We start from the raw sequence: 8,237 nt of genomic DNA on the forward strand, positions 1-8,237 counted from the left end.
TTGAGAGGGCTGAGTTCAGTGTGAGGGGTTATCATTAGACTGGGAGATTTGAGAGGGCTGAGTTCAGTGTGAGGGGTTATCATTAGACTGGGAGATTTGAGAGGGCTGAGTTCAGTGTGAGGGGTTATCATTAGACTGGGCGATTTGAGAGGGCTGAGTTCAGTGTGAGGGGTTATCATTAGACTGGGCGATTTGAGAGGGCTGAGTTCAGTGTGAGGGGTTATCATTAGACTGGGAGATTTGAGAGGGCTGAGTTCCGTGTGAGGGGTTGTCATAAGGCTGGGAGATTTGAGAGGGCTGAGTTCCGTGGGAGGGGCTATCATTAGACTGGGCGTGTACCGCGGACCTGCGGTCTCAGGAGTCTGGAGATCACACAGGTTCGAAAGCCTCCGGCTGCAGGTGCCAGAGATTTAAGAGCAGGTGACAGGTGACTGGGGACCGGGAAAGAATGTAGGGCGGGGCTACGTGGAAAAGCAAACGCCATCTGCTCAGACCAGGGCACCTCAAAGGGATTAGATAAAAACCACTGAGGCTGTGGGCTGACAAAGGTTCTGGAACAATAGCAACTGCTTCTAACAGATTTGGTCCCAGAAAATGTGGGGCTGGGGGGGGGGGGGGGGAGTCATTGAACAGAGAAATTACACGATACACGATAAGTCATAAATATTTATGAGAATATTAGTTTTTAAAAAACGCATGAAAACCCACCTGTGAACTTGAACATTCAGCTAGTTTGGCTTTGGCCTGTATTCAGTGTAAGCTATAGCTGTACACTGCCAGCAGGTGGCAGTGGCGAGTCTCTAAAAGGGTAAGCACAAGATATTATTGACTTATGATATTACTGGTGTTTTCCATCAGGCGTGATCAATTTCTCAAATTTTAAGCCATACTACGGAGAGTTTTAGCTTAATTTAACAACAAAAAAAACTTAGACTAAAAGCAATTAGTTCTCAATTAGATGCTGTTATGAGGTGCTTACCTTTTTAAATGAGCAGGATTATGCAGACTGTCTGACGGAGTATGATTCTAATTTATTCTTCTTGATGTCTTTTCATATTTTATTTAGCCCATTTTCATCTAAGTGGTAGACACAAGGAGTGTGTAGGCTCACAAACCCTCTTAAACTGTGTTTTTACCCTTCGCAGAGCACGGGTGCATGTAGCTACTTTAATAAGTCAATTAGCCAATACTAGTCTATCCTGTACACCTATATAATTACTGCAGGTTTAAATATAGGGATAATTTAACAAGCCGATGACATCCAAGGACTGAAGTTTCCATACCTCCCCCATTCTTTGAACACTCCACAAAACAGTCAACTGCTTCTTCTTCTTATTATTATTATTATTATTATTATTATTATAGGCCTAGCCTATTTACAGTATTGTGTTTCTATTTGCTACGCAGCTGCCACTGTCTATGACAAAGAAGCTGTTATCATTCAACATAGGCCTGCTTGTTATTATAGGTTGGCACTTGCAGACCCCATTTATATGATGGTCTGCTGACTTCACCGGTGACTATTTAATAAGCATGGGTGTGCTCATGTTGCAAGCTTGGGGCCTCAGTATAGATATCTTTTTTTCTGAAACATGCGGGTCCACTGTCACCTAACCGAACGCACGTTAATTTGCACGGTTGTGTTCATGGGACACACCCGGAGGTGAACTAACACGTCTTCTTAAAAAAAAAAAAAAAATTTATTTTTATGAAGCATGTAGGTGCAGAGTCGCGCTACCAAAACACGCGCTCATTTTCCCTCCCTCCTTCCTCCCTTGGCCCTCCCGTTTCACTTGCCCCGTCATCATTATGTGTCGACGCAGGGGGTTTTTTTTTTTTTTTTGTTTGCGGGCGGTCAGAGATTGTGCTGAACAGCGATTTTCTGTCGGCCGAGCTCATTTGACGCCTCATTGAGACCCTGTTATTACCGAGATGGGGAGAAATGGACTGGTATCGACGCGGACGGAGAATTCTGCCCTGCTGACACATGCAGCAGTAGGCTACTTTACCACCGTCTGCGGTGTTTCCACTTTTTTCCTTTCTTTTTTTTATTTTTTATTTTTTTAACGGCTTTCAACCATTTTCGCTTTGCTCGGTCACTCTCACTTAGCCGCAGCCGCAGAGGACTTGCGCTCGCCATTATCCGTGAAGGTATTTCTTTGACCCGGAACGTCCCAAGAGACTTACTCAACATGACAGGAGAGCCTGGATCCAAGTGCCTTCTGCTGGCGTAAATGTGTGTAAATAAGTAAATAAATAAATTACGGTGCAAAATTCAGCTTTGCTATTTGGGTTATCCTTTACGAGGGAGAGAGAGAGAGAGAGAGAGAGGGAGAGAGAGGGAGAGAGAGAGAGAGAGAGAGGGAGAGAAGTGATTATAAGAGACTGTCTTGAACGTTTTGGAAGACAGGAAGGTTTGAAAGAGGAGGAAAACTCAGAGGGTAACCCGTCTTCTGAACGCGGTGATAATCTGTGAACTGCAGGGCCATAGGCCTACAGATTCAGTCTCTGGGGCCGATGTCAGGCAGCGCAGGCCGTATATCGAGCAAGCGGACCGCTGCTCGTGCAGTGAAGCACGAGCTGAGGTTTCAATTGTTTAAATGCTTTGAGCGAAACTTCCACATTAAAAGTGCACAATTCAAATGTACTTTTTTTTGCACAATGCTTTAAATGTGATTAAAAAAGTGATTGGAATGAGCCCCTTTTCTATTTGCATATGCGCCTTGTGTGAGTGTATGTATGTGTGTGTGTGTGTGAGAGAGAGAGTGTACTGTGTTTTTGCAAATGTGTCATTTTAACTCATTTCTTCCTTTCTTTGCATCCTTTCCTAGCTCCAAGGTCCACCCATCAGAGGATGCAAGGAAAGGAAGCAAGAAAAGAACGCAAGGACGGAGGAATCAAAGAAAAATGGGGCTGAATCCAATCACTTATTTCACGCATCCGTGTCACCTTGGTCCTTGCCTGAGCAGGAAATCGATCGAGGGCCGCCATCTTCAAGGACATCCCAAACCTCTAAATGCTCCTTGAAGGAGCTACGAGCCAGGAGCTGAGATGTGTCTGGTGGAAAACCAGTCGCCTTCTGCTTCTGGTCAGTTCCGGTGGACCTCTGCACCAAGCCTACCGTACAAGCCAGCCACTTCACTTGCTTTAGCTACCTTGAGCTTACAATGCTTTAGCTGGCAGGCTAATAACGGTAAGACTGCCCAAACCACATCCTACAGCAGGGATCAGCAACTCACGGTCCTTCGAGGGCTGAGCCCTGCTGGTTTTCCACCCTCCCTCCAGACAGTTTGGCCAATCAGTATCATTATCCGGGAAAAAAGAAAACCAGGGCTGGATTTGGATTTGAGGGCCAGAGTTGATGATCCCTGTCCTACAGTAATTGTGGTTTTCAAACAACCCGAGTGCATTGCTGCACTGCCAGCTTCATCTTTGCGCTAGGACTACCACACAGGCCTTTGTACAGTTCACTCGCTTTAGCTAACTACTTAGCGTACAGTGCTTCAGCCAGCAGGCTAATAATGGGTAATCATGTCCAACGCAGATCTTGTGTGAATAACCACATAGTTACGCATACTTAGCGCTGTTTCCAATAAGGTGTTGATACGTAAAAATCACACCAGTCCTGGAACTGACCGGAAGCCGAAGGAAACCGTTTTTGCAGAAGGGCAACAGGTTTTCCACTGGCTGAGGCTCCTGAAGGATGCTTGAGCAAGGAAACTCAAGTGCATCCTTTGCCAAAGTTTTTTTTTTTTTTTTGGAACGCATGACGTATAAGTGATCGACCTGTGGATCCACCTCTCCCCACCTGCTGTGTCTGCTATGTAAGTGACATGGTTTCAAGGTCAGACGAGGACTGAGGAGGCAAGGATAGATTATAAGTGCTTGGAATGAGCCCAAGGCCAATTTACTGTATGCTCCTAGCAGAAGCTGGCGAGCGCCAGCGCATGAGAGCTAGAGCAGTGACGTAATCACGAACGACTTCCTTTTCATGGCTCTCAAAATTTGACACACCGTGGATGCGGACGTGCCAACCGTCAGTGATTTGTTCTCGGTGTGTGCTGCTAGCCAACTCCTCTTCTGGCTCTTTTCCAAACACAATGGCCTAGAAAGGACAAGTATAGCAGCACTCTGGCGCAGTGCATTTAAAAAGAGTATATGTGGGCTATATCCTGGGGGCGACATAGCTCAGGAGGTAAGACCGATTGTCTGGCAGTCGGAGGGTTGCCGGTTCAAACCCCGCCCTGGGCGTGTCGAAGTGTCCTTGAGCAAGACACCTAACCCCTAACTGCTCTGGCAAATGAGAGGCATCAATTGTAAAAGCGCTTTGGATAAAAGCACTATATAAATACAGTCCATTTACCAAATAGACTGCAATGTTTTTGGTTTTTGGAATGCCAAAATCATAAATCATAATCACAAACAAGCACGTAACCGTCCAGACCCACGGCGCAACTAACTTCCACAGACACATTTTAGCTGGCACCACCGGCGCATGCGTCCCACAAAATGTCCCGCAAAGGTCGTCCGTGAGTTAGTGAGTGAGTGACCACAATTTTCCATGCAGAGCCCATGGCAGCAGTTCCTGCACACCGTGGGAAAAATACAGTCCCTCGTGAACCTGGGTAGTTAACCTGTCACAACCAATACAAAATATGAAAGGCATCGTTCATCTATATATTACATGTATATGCACTTACACCCAGTACCACAGAAGTAAAGCTACTGTTACTGTTAACTCCAAATAATGACATACTATGAAATAAATTACTATGAAATATACTATACAATTTCTCACCTGAAAATAATCATTTAAAAAAAGAGATTGGAAGTAAGCCAGGCCTCACGCGCACAGGCAAAGATTTCGGGGGGCCGCAGGGGATACGTCCCGCTCAATATTTAGAACACATGCATTTGTCCCCCCAAAACATGAAAGAAGCATTTCCACCATAAATTGATTCAGAAAGGCACACATTGGTGCATATAAGTTCACCAGAATGCAGGAAATGAAGTGTTTGACACTCAAAACTTCCTGGGGGAGGACCCGCAGACTCCCCGATCGAACGTTCATGTGCATCTTGTGTGCTCTCATCCGAGGCGCTTCTATGGCGAGCCGTTGAGACCTAAAACGGCCGAATTCAGACAGGCACTTAAGTGCTTTTCCCGCTCAATTCATGGAAAATCCACTAAAGCGCATTTCCGAATTCGGAAGTATCCTACATACAGTACATACGTGGATACGCCGACGAATAAACAGTAGGCAACACACACACACACACACACACACACACACAGGCCTGCACGCCTAAGCCGACGTCCAGAATAACAGCCTGTCCTCCTGCTTCTGCTTTCAGAACCCAGCCGCCCAGGGACCATAAATGTTGAATGCCAGCCCTGAGGCATTAAAGCACCACTCTGAGTAATTACATCTGAGGGAGATTGGTTGTGTCAGACCAACGGTGGGGAAATCTTTCCTAATGCGATCTCAACAAGAGCCTCGTTTAATTATTAAAGGACAACAAAACAGGACCGGGGGCTTCGCGCGCGGGGGTCTGGCGGGTGAGATGAATGATCCACGGCGTGCGTACATCACGCGCTCACCTCCCCGACAAAGCCCGGCCAGCCGCGCAGCTCAGTATTGTTCGCGTGCTGCTTCTGTGATGACTCCACGCGCAACGTTAAGCCTATTTAACGGTAATCTTATTTAACCTTTTAGGTTTAAATAAGACTCGGGAGTATAAGCTAGAGCGTCCGCTGTACAGGTATTTGCTCCCTGAACCGACAGCTTTTGATTTCGTTGGCTGAAAATGATGTCGTCTTTAGTTAAGGGTTATACGGAATGAATGGCATATGAATACGACTGATTTGCGTGTGTGATGATGACGACACATTTATAAATATCCCCGACACAATTATACCGTCTAAGAAAATATTTATGCGGTATAAAAGGACATGACAGTCAGATGATTTGTAGTCATGCTCTCTCTAACCTGAACCGGTTAGTAATCTGAAATCCTTTAACTCCGTAGGCACCGGTACCCGACAGATCCTGCAAATGACAGACCGTTTTAAAATAAGCATCTGTTTTCACCAGTGTTCTGGTCAAAATTCTTATTTCACGCGATGGGTAATTTGTCTGTTTATCGATCAGCATCTGAAATATAACCCTTTTCTAAAGGAGCAGCCCGAGGGCAGCTGATCCGATTGATCAGCACATCTTTGAACAAAAGACCACTCGCGGGCTACAAAGAGACCGTAAAGCAGCCGTTAGCAGGGTTGTTCATTATAACCGCGTGTTTCAAACAACAGATCAATCAACTCGACTTTACGCCCGGGGGGGAAACTGCGCTTTTGTTCAAAAGGAGAACCACAGCAGAGGAAATCCATGGGACCAATCCCGGACCAGGCCCTCTCATCCTGTATCGGGATCCTTATTATTCATTACGCTTTAGAGGAGCAAGATCACAAACATGGGATTAAAATGTTGTGAACTGAACGTTCTATTGCGGATGTGACAGTCACTCCTGGCAACAAAGGAGATGAGTTCTAGAACATATTGCGGATGTGACAGTCACTCCTGGCAACAAAGGAGATGAGTTCTAGAACACACTGAATTTTGAAAAAAGCTTCAAAGGGATAAGTAGGCACGTGCGTGTTTTTCCACACATGTGCAATGCATCTTATTTGTGCATTGTTTTAATAAATTGATTGTTAAAAAATGGTTGGCCTGAGTCAAGCACATACTTAATCAGAGTAAAATGTACTTGTGCATAGATTCGGTTTAACACTGAATGCTGTGGTTGAAGAACCCATACTGGTGATCATGTTCTGTGCTGTTATTTATTTATTTATTTATTTGGGGAGGGGGGTAAAAGCATATAGTGGAGAGAGAAAAATCAGCCTTTGCACCTCCTCCTTCTTTTTCCTCTTTCTCCTCCCTTTAATCTGGCCCTACTCCCTAGCTCCTCTCCTCCAGCGTGATGAATAATGGAATGGGGCCTGCTCATCCCCCCCCCCCCCCCCCACACTTCACCTGGGTGCTCTCCCTTCTCTGCAGCACCTCCCTGCACTAAATCATTCAGACCGTCAGGAAGAGTCGGGCTAAGTGGGGAGCACCGTGCCAAAGACCCGTCACACTCCACACTCCACCCCCCACCCCCCCCCCCCCCCCCCCCCCACCCCCGTCTCCGTCTCCGGCTCCCTTCCCATGAAACTTTCACTCTCCTCCTGATCATGACATTCCCGTTCCGACCTAACCGCCCCCCCCCCCGGAAATCAGGATTCCGCTTCAGCTGGCAGCTACTTTCTCTTGATTGCTCCCTCTTCCTCCTCCATCCCCTACTCCTCCTCCTCCTCGTCCTCATCCCAGCCTGCGGGGGCTCTTGTTCATTCAGCCAAAGTTTCAGTGAGGACATCAAGAGAGCCCGCATGCACGCACGCACACACACACACACACCGAGAGGTTACATTTAGGGCAGACAGCAGAATGCGTTTAAGAACCGAAAAAAAAAGCTCTAAACTTTTTAAATGTTCCACAGACCCCCTCCCCCCATCCCATGATTCAATCCTTATCTCCTTCCCCTTTGCTTTTCTTCTCCCTCTCTGAGCAACCCATGGAGACGTGGGCCTCCTGCGAAAACCCGCAATTATTCTTAATCTACCGCTGAATAAAGCGGTTCCCCCCTCTGCCCGAGTTTCACATATTAATCACTTTAATTGCAAGGGGGGGGGGGGGGGGGGGGGACAACGGCCCTTTCAACACTTACTTAATGAATTATTTACCATTTCCTGTCTTAATTGGGGTCATTGCAGTTCTGCAACCAAAAATTAAATATTAAAATTGTAAAAGTGAAGATCTCATTTGTCTCAGTTCACTGGTTTCTTGTATCCTTAATGAGATAGACCAAAAATGCCCATAAAGCATTACCGTTTATTTTACATTAGTGTAAATACATTGGTATAAGTTACATTGTGTACGTCACGTACCGGTATTACATTACATTACAGGCATTTGGCAGACGCTCTTATCCAGAGCGACGTACAACAAAGAGTATAACCATAACCAGGAACAAGTATGACGAAACCCCTAGAGAGAAGTACCGGTCCAAGTGCAGGGAACAACCGCATAGTTCAACTTGGACCCTGAAGGTTAAACTGATTAACACTAACAACGAGAACGGCAACAACGCAGTCTATGAGTTGGGACGTTCCGGAACAATGTACGATGCTGACCTAAA

The sequence above is a fragment of the Anguilla anguilla genome, chromosome 12 (assembly GCF_013347855.1).
Source record: "Anguilla anguilla isolate fAngAng1 chromosome 12, fAngAng1.pri, whole genome shotgun sequence".
NCBI lineage: Eukaryota > Metazoa > Chordata > Actinopteri > Anguilliformes > Anguillidae > Anguilla > Anguilla anguilla.